Source organism: Manis pentadactyla, chromosome X (assembly GCF_030020395.1).
Source record: "Manis pentadactyla isolate mManPen7 chromosome X, mManPen7.hap1, whole genome shotgun sequence".
Lineage (NCBI taxonomy): Eukaryota > Metazoa > Chordata > Mammalia > Pholidota > Manidae > Manis > Manis pentadactyla.
The window spans coordinates 36,424,256-36,445,781 of NC_080038.1; the positions used below are offsets into that span (position 1 = coordinate 36,424,256).

The 21,526-nt window shown below is 38.3% G+C and overlaps 1 long non-coding RNA gene across 1 annotated transcript in view; it reads left to right on the forward strand.

Moving 5' to 3' along the window:
• The first annotated feature begins 2,421 nt into the window (after positions 1-2,421).
• LOC118917491 (uncharacterized) overlaps positions 2,422-21,526 on the forward strand; it is a 29,831-nt gene continuing 10,726 nt past the window's right edge. The window contains exons 1-2 of the long non-coding RNA XR_005026819.2: positions 2,422-2,675; positions 19,072-19,304. This is a non-coding gene — a long non-coding RNA (uncharacterized LOC118917491). The remainder of the gene's footprint in view (positions 2,676-19,071; positions 19,305-21,526) is intronic.

Here is a 21,526-nt window from a genome sequence, read left to right on the forward strand (position 1 = left end):
AGTGCAAAGTTAGAATAACTAAGACAGTACGGCACTGACATAAGGACAGACACAAAGGTCCAAGGAAAGGTATAGAGACAGCTGGATAGCCACATGCAGTAGAATGAATCTAGACCCTACTTCACATCATACATACAAATCAACTCACAGTGGATTGTAGACCTAACTGTAAGAGCTAAATGGATAAAACATCTAAAAGAAAACGTAGAGGAGTAAATATTTCTTTACAGGAGTAAATCTTTATTTAAATCTTCAGGGTGTGGCTTCCTCAAAGTAAAAACTTTTATGCTTTCAAAGACACCATTAAGAAAAATAAAAGGCAAGCAAGAGACTGGGAGACTATTTCTAAATCATATATCTAATAAAGGAATTTTATCTAGAATATATAAAGTACTGTTGCAACTCAATAATAAAAAATAAAAAATCACTCAATTTAAAAATGAGCAATGGATATGAAAAGAGATTTCTCCAAAGAAGTTACATAAATAACCAAGGAGCACATGGAAAACTGCTCATTATGATCAGCTATCAGGAAAACAACCCAAATGTCCATCAGCTGGTGAATGGGTAAATGAATATGCTATATCCATACAGGAGAATACTATGGGGCAATAAAAAGGAATATGTCAACACATGCTTCATCATGACTCAACTTCAAAAACTATGCTAAATGAAAGAAGCCAGATGTAAAAGACCACATAGTGTATGATCCCGTTTATGTGAACTGTCCAGAACTGGCAAATCCACAGAGACAGCAGATTAGGGTTGCCAGGGGTTAGAAGTGGGGTGGGTTGAGGAGTTGGGAGTGACTTCCAATTGGTATAGGGTTTCTTTTAGGATAATGAAATGTTCTGGAATTGGATAGTGCTGTGGGCTCTGCAACTTTGTGAATTTACTGGAAACTTTTGAATTGTACACTAAAAATAAATGAATTCTATGTTATTTATACTTCAATAAAGGCATTTAAAAACAATAAAAATAACATCCTAACAATTCCTTTATAAGTGCCATTTCTGTGGCAAGTGAACTCAGTTTTTCCATATTAGTTCAAACTTTAAAAATTCTTTACCTGTGGAATGTTAGTCTGTTGTTTATGTGAGCAAATTAACTAGGCAATGGCTTTATCTTTCTTGCTTTGCTGGTTATTGTTCCTCTAAAAGCTCAGGAGGAATCCTTTCCCAGGGTCAACTGGATCGCATTTGTCCTGTGATGGTTCAACCCTCAGGCTCTGGGGTTTGAGGAGCCTACCTTCATCACAGCTGTGTTAATTTGGGCCACAATCACTTAAGCTCTCAAATTCTCTCTCATCTTGAAAGTGGAGATAAGAATAGAAATTACTTCATATTTATTGAGAAGCATTAAATAGGCTTTTTACAGTGCCTGGCACAAAGTAAATGTTCAATCAAAATAAATGGATTCTATTCTATGAGGTGAATGCTGGACACTCTGATAAAAACCAATAAGCCACTTAACTAATTACAAGACTTGCTCATATTTTTCTAAGGCTGAGCCAGAACTAAGATAATCTGGCGCATTTATAGGGGCTGCCCTATCTGTTCCTCCTCTCCTCCAACGTGGCCTTGATTTTGAGTTTCCTGGACCTTTTGTGTGTATAAAAATGCCAGTACCAGCTGTTGCTAGCTGGGTGCTCCTCAGAGTCACTATCTTGCATGTCAGAATGTTTCCAAACCCTCAGAGACTCTGGGTGAAGCTAGAGTGGCTTTGCGGTTGGTCTCAGACCTGTGGTGTATATGCAACAGGAAGAGCTTTTGCTTTATTTTGGCAGTATCTGTCAAATTTTTCTTTTTAGGTAGCCATGGTGGGATTTTTCAGAGCTTCAAAATCAGACAGGAACTGTGCTTAAGGAGAAATTTATAGCTTGGGTATAAAATAAAGTGGCTATCAAAGGGGGCCAAGTGTCCTCTAAAAATAATGATATCAGAGGACAGGGAGTAATGGTCTTAGGAGTGACAGCTCTGAGAGATTCGTAACAGAATCCAGCTCATAGTTAAATTAGCAGTTTGTGGAGTAAAAGATCCTGTTCTAGCTATATGTACTTTCAGCATTTTACAAATTAATGTGGACCAGCATCCAGGTTAAAAGCAAACACTGACATTATGAAGGAGAATTTCTGCCACTTCCACCACTTTGGAAAAGAGTTGTTTCAAATATGTCCCCTCAAAAAATGTCAACTCACCCACTACATTTTTGCTGGGTCTTCACATCTTGTATTTCTCCCCACCTCTTCCCCTTCTTTTGGTTTGGTGATTTCTACCCGGCTCTCCTGCTCAACAAGGTAGGGAGTGAGGGGAGCCATGTGAGTGAATGCCGTGTAGCCTGCCTGATGATTTTTCTCAGTCCCAATCTTTTCTTGCTCATTTTAAGAAACAAAAAACCAGAAGCATTTCTTCCACAGTCCCCCCACCCCACAACTTTTGATTCTGCTTTGAAATAGCAGCTGATGTTACTAGGAGATCATTAGTCTTTTTTAACCTCAAGGGCAGGCAATTGAGTTTATCGCTCTTCCCAGTTCCCGGCATCTGTCCTGGTTATTCCTCATTTGCTATGCTGAACTCTTTCCCCAGCCCGCCACTGCATTCCTCCTTCTCTGTCTGCCTTGGGAAGTCAACTGCTGCAGACTCCATTACCCAGGCTCCTTTGCTGCTTGGTTTCTGGTAAGGTTTGCCTAAGGAGAGGCACTGGGAGGAGAATGGGGGTGAGGTGGGAGGGGTTGGGGTGTTTTCCTCTATGTGCTTGCTGCTTTGAGCAATGTCTGGCAATGGTTGCCTCCCTTCTCAATGCAGCACCTTTCTGACAGTGCCTGCATTCCAGCTCCCCTGGAGTTCCCTTGATACCATTTCCTTCCCCTGCTCCTTCAGCCATATGGATGCTAATGGCTTCCTGATACTGCTTTCTGGGGTCAACAGAGTAATGGTCCTCCAAATATGTCCACGTCCTAACCCCTGGAACCTGTGCATATGTTACCTTATGTGGTAAACAGAACTTTACAAAAGTGATTACGGTTATGAAACTTGAGGTGGGGAGACTACCCTAGATGATCTGGGTGGATCCAATCTAATAACATGGGTCCTTAAAAGGTCCTGTGGTCAGAGAGAGATGTGACAATGCAAGCATGGTCAGAAAGATATTAGATGTTGCTGGCTTTAAAGACAGAGAAAGGGGACAATGAGCCAGAGAATGTGGACAGCCTCTAGAAGCTGGAAAAGGCAAGGAAACAAGTTCTCCCCCGATTCTTCCAGAAGGAATGTTGCCCTGCTGACATTTTGATGTTGGCTGTTGAGATCTATGCCAGTCTTCCGACCTACAGAACTGTAAGATATGAAGTTTCTTTTGTTATAAGCCTCTACATTTGTGGTCATTTTTTTTTTCCTTTTAAACACCAACTTGCCCTATTTTTTTTTTGAGGGGGCATCTCTCATATTTATTGATCAAATGGTTGTTAACAACAATAAAATTCTGTATAGGGGACTCATTGCACAATCATTAATCAACCCCAAGCCTAATTCTCAACAGTCTCCAATCTTCTGAAGCATAACGAACAAGTTCTTACATGGTGAACAAATTCTTACATAGTGAATAAGTTCTTACATGGTGAACAGTGCAAGGGCAGTCATCACAGAAACTTTCAGTTTTGATCACGCATCATGAACTATAAACAATCAGGTCAAATGTGAATATTCGTTTGATTTTTATACTTGATTTATATGTGAATCCCACATTTCTCCCTTATTATTATTATTATTTTTAATAAAATGCTGAAGTGGTAGGTAGATGCAAGATAAAGGTATTTTTGTGGTTATTTTTTACAGCAGCAATAGAAAACCAATACACCTTCCCATTCTTTGTCTTTTCCTTCTACCTCCTCACACCATTGTCACTGGTCTCTTCATTAACACCTCTTCATTTAAACATTTGGAATGACGTCTGTTTTCTACCCTTACAAATGAGTTTTCTCTTCCTTCTTTCCTTCTACCATTTATCCTCTATGCCCACACTCATTATTCTCTCCCATTAGGCACCATCTTAAATGTTTAATACATGTCCTTATATATGTAACTAACCTAAAAGACACATGTGAATAGGTACATTTTAAACTTATAGAAACTATCTTCTATAATACATTGATTTTTTTCTTAGTTTTTAGATTTTATCCAATGCTATCCTTTGAAGAATGATCCATATGGTTGGTTTTAATCTAGTTCCTTGCTTTTCATTGTTGCATCCTTGAACCATGAGATCCAGTCATCAAAGGGACCAAGTGAAGCCAGGAGGGGCCTAAAGGATCCTGAGAAGAGAGCAAGGACCTTAGAGGGTGGGGTGAGGACAGACAGCAGGGAAATTGGAGGTGGAAGGAGAGGGAAGGTGAGGAGTTGTGGCTAGAGAGATACCCTTAGAAATCATTCAGTAAAAATTTGTAAAATGAGTGTGAAGGACATAATTTGTCAACAACCAGTAGCTTCCTAGCATGTCCCTTTGACCCAATCTCCCTAAATTCCTGTGCTTTTTTATTGGCTTACCTCAGACATTTCTCTCTGATCCCAGAAAGTAAAGCAAAACATAGTGTGTCTCAGCCAGGTCTTAAATCTTGGAGCTAACCAAGACCTTATTTATTGTTCTGACACCTTTGTGTGAATTTATAACCTCCTGAATTCAGAGCTATATGTAAATTTAACTCATGCAAATGACTTCTTGTTTGACCCAGGGTAGTATTTCTTTCCAAATAATTATATATTTTCTGCTTAGTGGGAGTAATTTTTAAAAAATTTTATTCCTGATTGTAAAGGCAATTCATGATTATTATACAAAAACATTATTATAATACACAAAAGTCTTATTATAATACAGAACAGAATGAAGATATAAACATTACTTATTATCTTATCATCTGATTTTAACATTTTTGGTGTCTCTTATTTCAGCCTTTCTTTCTCATTAATAGCATTCATTCAATAAATACTTACTATGCAATCTACTGTGCTGGAATTCAATGGAGAACAAAAATAGACACAGTTGCTGCCCTCTGGACCTTGTAATCTAGCGTGGGAGAATTATATTTAATTATATGATTATTTAATGTCTGCAATAGTTAGGATGCTTTTACTGATGTGTCAGCCAGCAATCGCCATAAAAATGCTCCATAACAGATTCCCCCAAAACTCAATGGCATCTAACAGAAAACACTTCTGAAGATCTTAGTTCTGCAGGTCAGCTGGGGCAGCTGTACTTTAGACTGTGGGTCCATGAACTGGCAGAGGCAGCTCTGCTTTAGGGTGTGGATTAAGCTTAGGCCTACTTTATACATATGGATTCTGGTACCAAGCTGAAAGGGAAAGCAGCTTCTCATGGTGGATCACTGGGGAGAACAAGAAAGCTGACCAAACCATGTGAATACATACTGTGCCTTTGCTTTCTTCATACCTGCTAACATCCCATTGGTCAAAACAAGTCACATGAACAAGCCCTAAATCAAGGGGCAGGAAAGACCCCTCTTCCCACCATGAGGACATGGCAAGGGTGCGGCTATCTATTACAGAGGAATGAAGAATTGGAATCCGTAATTCAACTTGCCACATAACCACACAACCAGAAGTATTATTTATATTCTCTTCTCATGGTCATAAAAGGTTGAAAGATTCGTAGGCATCATATCTTCTTACGATTGCATCCAAAGACAGGAAGACATGAGTCCTATCTTGTTCTTTCCCAGAAGGCCCACTCCCCATCTCTACATCCTTTTACTTCTCATTAGCAAGGGTTGCTTCACCTGCCCATTTCTGATTCAATGGCTGGTAGGGAGAATAGAATTGACATGATTGACCTATACTAGAAAAGCCACACCTTTGGGTTGGGGAATGGCTCCTGAAACACAGGTGCCCAGCATCTGAACAAAACGGGGTTTGTGTCAACATGAATGATGAGGTGAAATGGCAGTTAGGAAGATACCAATGTCTGTTTCAGTGTCTTACTACCTAAGGGTTCTAAATTATGAGAATTTATACAGGAGAGCTTTGTTTTGGAGAAGGAAGTCAGGGCAATGGGTATTAAGCTGAAATTTAAAGGATGAATAAGAGTTACATGTGCAAAGAGGACAGATAAGAAGAGCATTTTAGGCAGATGGGCATGCATTAAAGTTCTGTAGCAGAGTGAGCTTGGAGGGTGGGTATGAGTCTTGAGAAATGTAGTGACGAGAATGATGAGAAACAAGGCTATAGCGTATGAGAGCCATACCATTCAGGATCTTGCAGATCAAGTTGAAGTTTTATCCTTTAACCTAAGAGCAATGGAAAGCCACTAAAGGGTCTTAAGCACATGAGTAATTTAATGAAAATTGAGTTTAAGGAAGGCCATACTAAGTAGAGTTTGGAGACAAACTGAGGGGATTCAAGAATGTATGTAGGGAGACTGGTTAGGAATTTATTACATAGTTGCATAGTTCAGCTGAGAGCAGTAGTGGTAAAGATAAAAAGATGTGACTAAATTTGAGAAATATTTAGGAGGTAAAGTTAATGGAACTTAATGATGGATTAGATCTGCGGGTGGTGACAAATGAAGGGATCAAGGACTATTTTTAGATTTCAGGATTACATAGTTTAATCAATGTTGGTACCATTCACTGGGACAAGAAATACAGAAAGAGGTCCAGATTTGAGCAGGAAGACCACAAGTAAAGATGTTGAGCTTGAGATGGCTTTGAGATATTTAAAAGGATGGTTTGGATTTCTGGGTCTGAGATATTATGAGTAATCTGCACATAAATAGTAATTGATGCCAAGACATTAATCAGAGAGAATCTAAAGTAGAAGGAGTAAAAGGTCTAGGAATGCCTTGAGGAATGCTGATTGTAATGATTCCTTCCCCTGGATGAAGCTGTGCTTCACAGCCACGCAGACACAAGGGTCCCAGAATACCATGCTCTGTAGACAGGAAGTGTGGTGTGGAGGTTAAAGCAGGGCTCCAGACTGCCTGGGTTTGCATTCCAGTTGTTCTGCTCAGTAGCTCTGTGGCCTTAGGCAAGTTACCTAACCTGTCTATACCTTGGTTTCTTGGTCTGTACAATCAGGATAAGGGTAGTGCCCATTCGCATAAGGGTATGGTGAAGTTTTGGTGACTTAATAGGTTTAAAGCACTTAGAACAGTAACTGATATAGTAAGCAGTGAACAAATGTTATTATTATTATGATCCTGTCTTCCTCTATACAACTTCCCTGTGGCCCTGTGACATTTAGACTATAGTGTTGAATACAGCTATAAAAATGTCTGTAATTTGTCAATTGTCATTATAGAGAGGAAGCCCCAGGATCTCTTAAGGTTTCTTGCTCCAAACTAAATAGAGAAGCAGGATGGAGATGGAAGGTAAAGGAAGTGGAAAGCTTTTAACAGTGCATCAAGTATCAGTGCCAAAATCTCTCTCTCTCTCTAATGAAGAAAGACACTTTTTAATATAGTACACTAGATCTATTCCAGGCATTTGCAAGATAGCATTAAAACCTATTCATGATAACCACTGGATAGTGTGTTATTCAGGTATCTGTTGGCATATTGCTTTGTATAACTGAATAATATAGCATTCATTCAATTTGAAAAATGAAGCACTCATCCAGTTCGATTTGTACCTGCAGAGCAGTGTATTTAGGGATTAGCTTAATGTTTCATCAAGTGTTTCTTACAAAAAGGACAGATAATGGAAAGATTGCCCTGCCGTCTCATAGCAGAAACCTCTCAAGTGATAGCTGAGTGAGATACTAGCTGATCTGGAAATCCAGGTAATCTTCCTCTCCTTCCTTACCTTTCCTTTCTATGAGAATTTCTTCCATTTTCTTTGTGCTAGCTGTGAAGGAGAGGTGCAGAAAATTATCGTTCAGTGTGAAGTTATGATTTCTGGCCTGAATTACAGTCTCTCGAAATTAAACACCAGCCTTTAAGTAGAGAAGCAGCCCTCAGAACATCAAGCACTGACATTGTTCCTGTATCGAAGATGCTTTTCGGTAACACAGTGAGGCTGAAATCTAAAATATAATACAAAATGCTTTCTAATAACCTCAGTACTGAACTGAGAGGGGGAAATTCAAGAGCTGTCTTTTTTTCTTAAGGAAAATGCCAATTTCTTGGTGAATTGAAAAACAACCCTTAGAATTAATTAAGTACATTTTTTCAACTCATTGTACCTCAGATAAAATTTCTTTTGAAGACTCTACTTAGTGAGCATTTAGAACCAGATTTAAAATAGTAATGTCCTAGGATTGTATAGGTTGACCTGGTGTCTATTAGCTTACACCACTTGAGGGAATGTAACCTTATTGGCAAAGGCAGCACCAAATGTCTGAGACATGTAATTACAGGCTGAGTGGTACTCAAGTTCACCTTAATGCAAAGTCATTGCCAAGCCTGGCCTTTTTAACTCAGATGTGAAGAGGAAGATGTGGGCTTCTCTTTATGTTTTGGCTATTCCTTCAAGGGGCCCCTTGAGCATGTGGCCTCTTCCTTAATGGAGAATGAATCTTATCCCCAAATGGTTGTGAGGATAAAATGGACCAATTCGTGTGTGAGCCTATTGTTTACTGCTACACATATGTTAACTTCTCTAGTCACATTCTTCTTTTATTGTGGTAAAATCTACATAACATAAAATTTAGTGTTTTAACCATTTTCGTGTGTATAATTGAGTGATATTGACTATATTCATATTGTTGTGCAACCATCACCACCACCCATCTCAACAACTTTTTAATCATCCAAACAGAAACTCTGTACCCACTGAGCAATCACTCCACATATTCCCCTCTCCTCAGCCCCTGCCAAGCACAATTCTACTTTCTGTCTCTATGAATTTGCCTATTCAAGAAACTCCTGTAAATAGAATTATATAATATCTGTCCTTTTGTGTCTGGCTTCTTTCACTTAAAAATGTTTTCAAGATTCATCCATGTTGTAAACTGTGTCAGGATTTCCTTCCTGTTTAAGGCTATATAATATTCCACTGTCTGTGTACAGTGTATTTTGTTTATCCATTCATCTGTCAATGGGTATTTAGTTTATACTCTTAAAAGATTGCATACAAGTGACTGGGAAGCTTACATTGAGCCCCCAGGAGTAGAGCTCTCAATCTTGGTAGATTGTATTTGCTTACAATTCTTCCTTCCCTTCCTATGTTTATCATGGTACAATTGTGAATGGAGTATATTTCACCACCACATTTATGTTGTGCTAAGCCATGTCACTTGATTTGGCCAAGGAAATGTGGGAAGATGTTTTTAGTATGCCAGTTCTGAGCCAAGGCCTTACAGTTCTGAACTGCATGTTCCTGTTGGACTGTCTTGGGTTTCTGCCATCACCATGAGAAAAACATGATGTGTGTAACCACTGATCCCATAAGTAGGAAACACATGGAACAGACCTGAACCAACTCACAGCCTGGAGCCAAGGCTAGTCAATACCAGCAAAGTCCAACACATCCACAGATAATCCACAGACCTGTAAGTCAGAAATATATGAGTATTGTTTTAAACCACTGAGTCTGGGGTTACTTCTTACATAGCTTTATTTCAGCAGTAGGTGACTAAAACAGGCCTTTATGAGAGGAAGGGAAATCTTATCTCCCATGTTCCAGGGATTAATATAGGTTGTGGATGGGTAGAATTCTCACCAGGAAAATTTCTTACTTGATCTTGACACAGCTCAGGACAACCCTGGTTCTTCTCTGCCCTCAGAGGCAAATGGGACAGTTCAAGCTGAGATGGTACTAGGACCCTAGGTTATTTTCTTGCTGTTTTAATAAATGGAGCCCTAACTGGGGTGTTCTCAATTACTAAGGCTCTGGTGAAGATGATAATTGGTCTATTCAAGATGAGTAAATTTCAGGGAAGACCTTTTCATTTGCTTCCCCTCCTCTAAGTGCTTTACTTCTCCACTTACCTTACACTTCAATACCTTCCTGAAACTGAGTATTCATACCCGAGGCTCCTTCCAGCTTTCTTCTGCATCCTCCACCCTTCAGGTCATGGTCTTCAAGCTTGTCTTTTCTTTAAGGTGACATTGGCGGTGCATTGTTATGAGGCCTTCCCAGATAGGTGTTGGTAGTCCTATGCCATCCAAAGTCTCAACCAGGCCTGTTAAGGTGACCTGGCAGAGGCTGGGGTTGTCTTCTTTAACCATATGCTTTATGACCACTGCTTACATGGGGCTTTGTCATGATTCCCAGTTACGGATTGAACATGGGTGGGCCAAACTCATTGCTTGGAAAATGTTTCAGATAAACTAAACATAGGTAATTCAGAATATGAACTTTTTAGGCTATAGCTTATTTGTTATTACTCTTTTGGAGAAAATGAATTGCTAATACTATTTTTTAAATTGTCAAATATTTTCCTCATTCTTTTCCTAAGGCCTTTTCCTTCCTCTCCTTGCCACTTCTGACTACTTTTCTAGCCACATTGGCATACAGATGTATTGTTCCTGAAATATGGGCCACTGGAGACATGCATTATGATTGATTTGAGCAGTTGACAATATCATATTGAAAAACACAGTCATATATGTTAGCAAAAAGAGACACTGCTTATAACTAAAGAGTTTAGGAGTAAGGGTTGAGTTTTATCATAAATACAATTTCCTTTGGATTTTTACATGAGATTTCAGTTGATCCCTTTTTAACTAAAGTAAAAAGCTATATTTTAACATTGATGTTAGAAATAATCACTATAGTATTGTTTAAAAAAGAGTTGAAAATATGGATAATTTCTCAGGGGAGTAAGGAAGCCTATCCCTGCAAGTTTTATTTTATCCAGGGGTCTAATGACTTTATCTGGCAACTTCAGGTTGGCTAACATTGTATGTATAGAGATTGCCTGTCTGTGTGTTAAGGGTGAATTAAGTCCAATATTAGTATCCATTTTTCTTGACACAAGGGAGAGAAAAGAAAATGACATCACCTTTTGGTAACATCATGCAAAAACCAATCTTCATTTTGAATTGGTTCTTGAAAAAAATCTGCCAAAACTAAGAAGAATCTTTGGAAAAACTATGAGTAACGTATATAAAGCGGACTGAGAAATTCAGAATCAGAATCCCATGTTGCTCAATGTGCAAATGTAGTTTGTTTATAGGACTCTGCTATTTAGGAAACACACACACACACACACACACACACACACACACACACACACACACAGCACTGAGCTGCAATGTGTATGCTGCCTTCAGTATTTTGCAGCTTCTGACAGTTGATGCCTCAATTTTGCTGGAACTTCCAAGGGTTTAGTTTGGGGTAAATAATAATCATTTAGTACATTAATCTTATAATTTCAAAAATGTCATTTTGTTTCCTTAGGACCAGGATGTCAAATCAAATTTACTCATGGATCAATTTTCCCTTGTGAAAATCCTGATGGGCTGAACTAATATCTCTCACACACACACACACAAAATATGCCAACTGAAATAAAGTTGTTTACAATGAAGTTGTGCCATTGAATGATGACCTTCTGTAGGCTGGAGCTGGCCCACAGGCTCAGTGTTTGACATTTATACTCCAGGATATTTCAGGTTTACTTCTCCTAATAATCAAGGTAATGCTGTTTCAGAGGCTTTTAGGTATGGAAGGGATTTTGAGAGTTCATTTGTTGATGTAGGACTGAATCCCTTTCTCTTCAGTAGTACCTTTTGTGCATATGTGATGCAGATGACAATATGTATCCTGTTTGGCAACACTTTTGGAGAAATAGCAAGAGGAAATAAGTTTAAAGTGGAGAATAAGAAATTTAAGTTGGATACAAAGAGAGTTCCTGATAGAATAAGCAAAACACGTAAGAAAAAGCTGGCAATGCTGGCTCATGAATCTCTCATTTTGTGGTTGAATACATGTAGATAGTGTGTTAATGCATATTACACAATCATTTTTTTCTTATTATTCAGATTAAGTCAATTCATGGTGCCCTAGACTGAGGAGGCCTTAATGTTGATTAGAAACCGAACTTGGGGGAATGTAACTTGTTCCAGTGACTGGGTTTATCCCTTAGCCTTCTCAGCCAAGGTTTTAATACAAAAGAGTTGATTAAAAGTAAAGAAATGACAAGAGACAGTTGTATAATTGGAGTTCCAGTGTATTACATTCCAGTGGGAAATATTCCTCTGTGGTGAGCAGAATGATCCTATTCTCTACCCAAGGGGCCTACCTCCCAGAATCTGAAATGTTGGTCATCATCTTGGCATCCACCCTCTCCTTCTCAATTCCTAAATAAATCTCCATTTATCCAGGTGTCATTCACTCTCACACAAACCCATACACTTCAGGGGAATATGGTTGACCCCAGACTTTGGGGTTCTGATTAGTCTCATCTAATCATTTCTGCCCTAGTTTGCAGATAATCTGGCCTGAATTAATTTGGTCCAATGAGAAACAAAAAGAACTTTTCTGAGAGTCTTTGGAAATGCAACTTTCTTGTTATAAAGCATAGCTATAGGAAGTTGGCCTCTCAGTGGATATGAATGTGTAGCCATTAGCACCACCCAATGATGGCCCATCATCTTCAACACATGTAAATAATCCAGACGTGAACTGTAAAATAAGACATAGTTGTGTAAAATATTTGAAGCTTATTTATTAATATTCTGATAACTCTGGTGGGTTGGATTACTGTTTCCAACTTTTTGTTCCTACTCTGTAATCAAATGATACATTCATTTGCTTTGCCATATGATTTGTGGTACTCTCCATTTTAATATGCGGAGTGTGCTTTTCCCCACACTGTTGATTTTTGGACTTCACTGTGTGATTTGCTTTGACCAGTAGAAAGTTAGTAGATGTGGCATTATAGTGGGTTAAATAGTGTTTCCCCCAAATTCATGTCTACTTGGAACCTGCAAATATGACCTTATTGGAAGTAGGATCTTTGCAATGTAATCAAGTTAAGATGAGGTAAAAAAAAATTAGGGTGGGCCCTAAATACAATGACTGATGTCTTTACAAGAGAAAGGAGAAGGAGATTTGGCTATAGAAACACACACAAGGAAGAGGGCCATGTGATGATGGAGGCAGAGATTGGAGTGGTGTAGCTACCAGGCAAAGAACACCAAGCAGTGCTGGGAGCCACCAGAAACTGGAAGAAGATTGCAAGGATTCTTTCCTAGAGCCTTCAGAGGAAACTTGCCCTGCCAGCACCTTGATTTTGGACTTCTAGCCTCAAGAACTAAGAGAGAATATATTTCTGTTGTTTTAAGTCACTTAGTTTGTGGTATTTTATTATGGCAGCCCAAACAAGCTAATACATACATGCACAGAAACTTGAAATGTGCTTGTGTGTTTGGCTTGGTCTCTTACATTTCTGCCATCTGCCATAAGAAGAACAATGATTTGAGTAGGCGCTGCTCCTAGAATGAGGAGACTAGAAGAGTGTACCCAAACCCAACTCACAGTTTGGAGAAAAGCCCAGAAAATCCCATCTTATCCTAGCTGAGCCGTAGCCCACCCACAGATGGTGAGCAAGATATAAATGCATGTGGATTTATTGTATTTGGGGCTTGTTTGTTACACAGAATTATTGTAGCCTTAGCTGACTCATATAGTGCTGGATTGGCAATGAAAGCTGAAGGACAGGAAGCAGTTTGTTAGAACCTTAAAAAGTTACAGATTACCCCCATCTGATTCATTATCTCTAGGAATGCATGCAGTCCCAGTACACTGGGGCAGTCGGGGGAGAAAGCATGTTTCAATTTCAGAGAGTGTTTTCCTTTTTGAGGAGAAGGAGAAAATATGACTACTTTGGAGTCACCTATCAAGTTTTCTAGATATCCATTTGGATGAACAAGCAATGAGATAGATAGAGTGGAAGGAAGAGAAGGAAAAACTGGGGAGGCCCCTGAGCTCTTTCTGTCTTTGCTAAAGGAGCTAACAACCCAAACAGGAAGGAGTCATCTTTAGAAATGACATATGGTTAGGTAAGTTTTGAAAAATTAAAAATGTAAAAGAGTTTCCAGTGTTTTTAGCTTATTAAGGCATAAAAATGAGAACCAGTTTGCAAAGATGTAGGCAGCAGCAGAATGAATAGTGGAGGTTGATTAGGTATGTTTGCCTGGGGCAACTCATTAAAAAAAGCACCCTCCTATAGTGCTGAACCCCTATAATTTCCACTGCCTCCTTCCATTACCACTTTATAAGCTTCAGAAGGAAAGTAAGTTTATTCTTCAAAAAGTCCCACTCTTGAAATGTGTTTGCTCTCAAAGGCCTTCTCTTTCTTATAGAAACACACTGGAATCATTCAATTGTCCTTGGATGGAGGTGCACGGCAATACCTCTCCTTATCATTGAGGCAAGAGATTAAAGATTGACATTGTGCTTCTGTTTCTGATACTTTGCCTTCATCTCTCTTCTAGTCAACATCCTACCATTACAAACAAAGTAAGATACCATGTGCTAATTCTCTGTGTGCATTTAAAATGTGGATTCAGCAAGTTCATCTCTTCTCTTTGTTTTGACAGTGCAGAAGGGAAGGCTGCTTTGATCTTTGAAAATTATGACTATAAATAATGCCTATCCCAATATTGGCTCAAGATTAAAACAGTGATTGCTTTTGAGTTGATTTTAGAATCTTTCACTTCTAAAACTCCCTTTCCTCCTTTGGTGTGCTAGACGCTGATCAAATTCAGATTTCTACATTACATCTATGTATTTGAAGTGTATTTAACACACAACTGCTGTACTGCATTTCACATAAATATTTTATGTCTTAGGCTTTTTTCTTATCAGGAAAGGAATGCATGCTCATTATAAAGGCGTACTGTATACAGCAAAAGTAAATAAGGAAAAAATTAAAAACCTGTAAACACACCACTAAGAAATACTGCTAACATCTATATTTTCATAAGCATGTGTATATGTAAATCTTATGTATGTATATGTTTTCCTTATAAATTATTCATAATATTGGTTATATAGTTTTGAATTTTCCTCTTTTTAATAAGCTGTCATCCTGTGAACTAGATAGTTCTCAACTCAGTGTATCTGTAGTATTTGTGGTGAGATTTTTTATTTTTCCTATTGGTACTTTGTTTAGGTAACTTTTAACAGTCTGATATTTTCACCCTGGTTTCACAGTGTGTGGAGACAGACTGTCCCAGGTGCATGAGTAAAGATCTTTCGTTTGCTACTCTTTCCAGAGGGAATGGTGAATCTCTTTTGTGGTTTTAGATTTAACTCCAAGATTGCTATGTATTGGCCATAAACTTAAATGCTAAGTAGTCAGGCTTCCAACATGTATTAATCCCATGCCACACGCAGAATATAACGCTAATTGTTTTAGAGCTTCTTGTGGATGTAGGGAGACATCAGTCCTCAAGTGACCGACAGTTCATGAGATAATTGCTGAAGAGAGAATGGGTTCTGGTGGAGTTTGGCACTGACTGGTTTTGTGAGGAGGTGAATGGAATGGATTGGCCAAACCCTAGGGTTCACCCCTAGAACAAGAAATGCTAAACCCATACACCAGAGGAAGAAAAAGTCTTTGCAAATATAAAGAATGGCAAACAGCTTAGCTCGGCAACAGCTAAGCTAACAGAGGAACCATGCAGGGAAGAATAGACTGAAGGATGATTTGTTTGGCGGGGGGGCCTGGATACAGGGTAGGCAAGCCTGAATTCAACAACAAAGATGGGAAGGATCCCAAGTAGGTGTCTCAGCAGGTGGTGACATAAAGACAAGAACATTCAAAGCAGATTATTTTATTGCCTGTGTATCTGCAGCTCCCATTATGTAGTGTGATAATTCTAAGTGCATGCCTGCTAGGCTTCTGCCCCGTGGGACTCTGGCCACTGCAGTTGTATGCAGCTTGTGCAGCTAGTATCACTTCCTGTCCCACTGGGAAGGTGTGAGGTGGGCCAATTCCGGCCCCTTGAAATAATTAGTTCCCATTGCTCTCTGTGTACAGGAGCAATTTATTGGCATTGTGGGTAATTCCCAGAGACTGCCAACAGGAAGTATTAAGCTAACTGGATTGTAGGAGAGGACAAGGAAGATTATTTTCTGACTATAAACCTAATTTGAGAGGGAGAACTTGTTTTCCTTTGATCTCTAAAATTAGCACAAATTTTACCACACAAAGCACATGCTCTTGCTCTCATACATTGCTGGTGGAGATGCAAAATGTACCTGTGAAGGCGAATTTGGTCATTTCTAACAAAATGACATGTGCGTTTACCCTTTGAATTACTAATCCCACTTTACAAATCCATCCCCAAAATATAATGGTAAAAGCTATAGGAAGACATATATGTAAGGTTATTTATTATAATACATTACAGCAGAAGACTGGAAGCAACCCAAGTTCCATCAATGGGAGACTGAAAAATTGTGATATGCTTACACCACAGAGTGCTATGTAGCTATAGTAAGGAAAGAGTTCCATCTCTATATACTTTTAGGAGTGGTTTCCAGCATATATTTTCACGTGGGAAAAGCAAGGTGTACAGAAGTGTATATGTTATCATTTATTTAAGAAAGGGGGTTATGAATATACATATTCATATATGTATATTTACTTCCATTAAAAAGGAAGGATAAGCCTAAAGCTAAAAATTCTAAGAAAGATTATCAATGGGAAAGGGGAGCAGGAAACAAGACAACAAGATAACAGGGGAGGGGTAGAAGTAGGGCTTCTATGAATATACCTTGTTTTATAGATATGAATCTGGAAGCATGTAATTGTTTCACATAATTATAATGCAAAATTAAATTTAAAAAGCAATCCCTAAAAATAAAAAGGCAATGTGAAACAGCTGAACCAAACTATGTAACAAGTTTTTGGCATAACTGTACAGAGAGGAACTGTTCCATATGATTGCAATTAAACATGATAATTTGACTTTCCATTCCTAGAGGGATAGATGCTAAGGACAGAAAGAACTGTAAAAATATCTTGGTCGTGTTGGGTTGTAATTTTGGTGATGTTGTGTGTGAGTGTGAGATGAAGCAAATGAGTATTTATGTTGATGGTGTTTGAAATCAGGATTTTTGGCATGGAAAAAAGGAGATATAATATAGATGAGGTTAAGTAAAAACCTTGTATTCTTGAATTTGAAATGGAAATATCAGCAAAAACCCTTGCTGTTTTTCATTTTGAAAAAAACACACAACTATTTTCTAGCTTTGAAGACTGAAAAGATCTAAAAAGCATTGATCAACCCAGTAATGTTGAACATCCCTGATGTTCAGGTTGTGGTCTTCAAGCACCATTTTCCATTAAAAGGAACCTGAGCTTCTTAGGAAAATAGCCCACATCAGAGCTCAGGCAGCATATGTACAAAATAAGCCTGCAACATCCTTTTATACTAGGAATCAAGGAAGCTTTCAGACTACTATGAGCTTCTCTAAAGGAAACAAATGTCTCTTGAGGAGGGACAATTTGATCATGAATAAGAACAATTGCAATGGATCAAACATTTTTATATATTTAATCCATATGATCATTCTGACTTAAAAAAATAAAGCTGATTGGTCACCCTCAGATCTCTTTTAGATGTATTAGAGAACCAACAGATGTTCTGAAAACTAAAATATAATGGGGAAAAATCCTGTTTTTGTCTTGTCTTTTCTACATGAAAGGCACATCATGTTAATCAAATAATTGATAAGGGGAAGCTCCTCCTTGGAGAAGTGTATTAGGTAGTAACTGAAAGAGGGATGTTAGAATTATAACACTACTATTTTGCAACCTCTAATGAAATACTGGGTCCTGACAATGACCATCAGTGACTACTTACAACACAAAAAGAGAGAGCACCAGTCCTTTTTGTCTTCTAATGGATGCTCACCACCACCTATCAGGAATTTTTGCCCAAATTTTCAAACTGAGTATGATCAAAATTTTAGCTTTAATTACCAATTTACAGGAAACACAGGGGACAGTTAAATAGCTTCATGAGATACAGTTAGCAAAATCTCAACTGTGGACAATATTGTGGAACATACAGTCTAGGTTGCTCAACAAAAAATTGCAAGATAAAAAGACACAGGGGATCTCAAAGATTTAAAATAAGTAAACCAATTGCTGCATATTGATCTTACTTGGATTCTGATTCAATAAACATACTGCAAAAATACAAATAGGAGACAATCAGGGAAGTTTGAATATATTTGATGATGCTAAGAAATTATTGTGTCTTTTTATACATAATATTGGTATTGTCATTAATTTTTGAGGTGAACACTTAGATATTTGCAGATGGCATGATAAAAAATCTTGGATTTGCTTCTAAATCAAAGAGTAGCATGGGATGGGGGAGCACAGTAAGGCAGTGCATGAAATAAGAGTGGCCACGAATTATTAGTTGAAGCTGGGTGCTGTGATGACTACAGGCATCACCAAATTGTGATAAGAAGGCTTAATTCTTCAAACAAACATGAGGAATAGAACACAGAGGAAAAACACAATGTCTTCATTTCTTCAAAGTTTACCAACTTGCTTCCAAGTTCATGAGTAATATTTAAGGATTCTAAGACTGTATTAATGATTTTTTAAAATACAGTTTATTTCATTTCTTAACTCTCAAAATCATCAATTAGGATTGAGGACATCTATACAAATTCAAATTTTAACTCAGTATTTAGTGATGAATTATGCAATCCTAAATGTATGGGTTTGTTACAAAAGGTGACATTTCCAATTGTAATATTTATGCATGAGTCATATCTCATATTAGAGTTCACTGTGGATAGTAGCCTAGGCTTTAGATCAGTTGTACATGTTGCAGACTGTGTGCTTTATTTCTTGGTAAGTCTGGATGGGTGTTAGTACAAACATCACTCATTTGTCTTTTACTAAGCAAAATTTTGCTGTGCAGATGGCACACAAGGCTACTGTTTTACCCCTGACCTTCCTGGGATCTCTGTCCCCACCAGCAATCTCTTCCTTGATTGTCTCACTGTCATCTCAAACAGAATCTACCAGTCCCCTTATTTCTAAAGTGCCTCTCTCTTGACAAAGCCTAGCTTGACAAAGGACTAGATGATTCCAGTCCCAGGAAATGCTCTTTGTGTTTGTCTTTCTTTGCCCATGACTGCAGGTCATCTGGGGGACATTTACAGTTTCAAATATCACCAGCTACTACTGAAAAGGAAGAAAAGTAAAACTCTCTTGCATTTGAACTCTGTGGAGAGGCAGATATTTTAAACTCTGGAAGGGAGGGCCTCATGGAAACCTTTACCTTCACTGTCACAAGGATTTCTACTCTACTCCTTGTTTCTGGGTGGCCACTGAGTTGATTTCAGTGGTGTCCAATTAGGAATATATTTTCTGGTAAGTACTAAGTGTATGACTTCTTTTTAGAATTTTATTAAAAGGATGACTAAAAATCACCAAAGCATATTGAGGGGTTAGATAGTTTTGAATTCAATGTGATAATTTATGCAATCAATAGATAAATCTGTGCCACCCTCCCAACAGTGATTAACTGAATTAATTTAGGTAACCTTATTGCTCAGACTTCTCTTCATTATGTGCAGGCATATTAATAATAGACATTAATAATGCCTTGGATTTGTAAAGCATTACTGTATTCAAACAGTTTACAATGGTGTTATCTCGTCTTCTAAGGTAGGCAAAGAATGTATTTGAGAAATTAAGAAATTTTGATCCAAGGATGTCAGAAGATTTACCAAAGTCTTGACAGAAACCAGAGTCAAGGAATACTCTTTTTACATCTCCCTCCCTCTCCATTTCTACCTCTGCCCCCTCCCCACAAAACAGTGTATAGGGCTTGGTCCCCACCTCACTTTTTAAAGAATCAGCTCTTGGTTTCATTGATTGTTTTGGCTTAGGAAAACACCTGTTTATTTAATCTCAGTGTATTCGGAGTCTGGGCAAACTTGACTGAACACTCTGCTTCACAAGGCTGCAATCAAGGGGTCAGCTGGCGCTGTGGTCTTATCTGGTGCTTGGGAATCTGTTACAAGCTCACTCAAGCTTACAGACAGAATTTAGTTCCTTGCAGCTGTAGAACTCATGGAAGCTTTCATCTTCTTGGAGGCCAGTAGGAGTCTTTCTCTGTGGTACATCATCCTCTTTTACTATCTCCCCTAATGTAGTCAGGCCCACCCAAAATAATCTCCCTGTTTATTAATTCTAAATCAGCTGATTAGTAATCTACTTCAGGAGTGAAATCCCATATTCAAAGGGAAGGCCTGTATACCAGGAAGTGCTTTTTCTGGGGCCATCTCAGAACTCTGCCGAGTACAGCCTCTACACTGAAAACATCAAAACATTGCTGTGCGAAACTAAAGAACTAAATAAATGGAGACACATACCGTGTTCTTGGGTTGGAAGGCTCGATATTGGTAAGATATCAATTCTTTCCAAATTGATTTACAGATTTAATGCAATCCAAATTAAATTTTAGGCTTTTTGTATAAGATGATTCTCAAATTCAAACAGAAAAGGAAAGGACCTAGAATAACCAAAAGAGCTTTGCAAAAGATCAAAGTTGGAGCACTAACACTACCTAATAATTCCAAGGCTTATCATAATGCTACAGTCATCAAGTCAGTGTGATGCTGGCATCAAGATAGACAAACAGATCAATGGAACAGAAAAGAGATTCAAGAAATGGACCCACATATGTATGGACAACTGCTTTTTACCTTCATTTATTCCTTTTCTAATGTTCTTCCTTTCTCTATGTAGATAACTGCTTTCTGAAGAATTTCTTTTATATTTTTTGTAAGGGTTTCATTGATTTTTCTCTATTCTTCTGTTTCAATTTCATTGATTTCTGACCTCAGGTTTATTGTTTCCTTCCTTCTGTTTGCTTTGGACTTAATTCTCCCTTTTGTTTCTTAAACTTGAAGCTTGGATCATGATTTGAGACATCTTTTTTTTTCTATATAAACATTTCATGGTATACATTTCCTTTCTAAACACTGCTTCAACTGTGTGCCACACATTTTTATTTTTCACATTTTTATTTTCTTTCAATTCAAAATGTTTTCAGTCCATGGGTTACTTAGAAGTATGTCATATTTGCTCTACCATCTCCTGCCAGATTCTAGGCAAAACACAAGCCTCTTAAACAAATCATAGCAGCCCTGTATCTATTAGGAGGTAGGATTAACAGACCCTTCATTGCCTCAGCCCTTTGCAGCCTCAAGGACAAGGAGGTAATCTTGCCAGCCTGTGGCTTCAAATTCCCACAAAGAGAAACACTGGGACTTCAAGTTCCCCTTCTACCCGCCACCCTATTCCTACTTTCTCCTTGTGGGTTCTGGGTGGCTGGGTGTTACCTAACTGTAAGTTAGCTATTCTAGGTCTGTTGCCAGTGCTGTTGCCATGCCCATGTGTGGTGACATCCATAGCAGTTATAACTTTCAGAGTTTGCTCAACTTGCCATGGCTTTGGAGGAAGAGAGCTTCTCTTCCTGGTAGTGTTTACAATTCATTCTGGAGACTCCCAAGGCTGACTTTTTGAATATTTTCCAAGTATATTCTCTGAAGAAAGCTGGGATAAATACTCTCCATTTTAGGTTG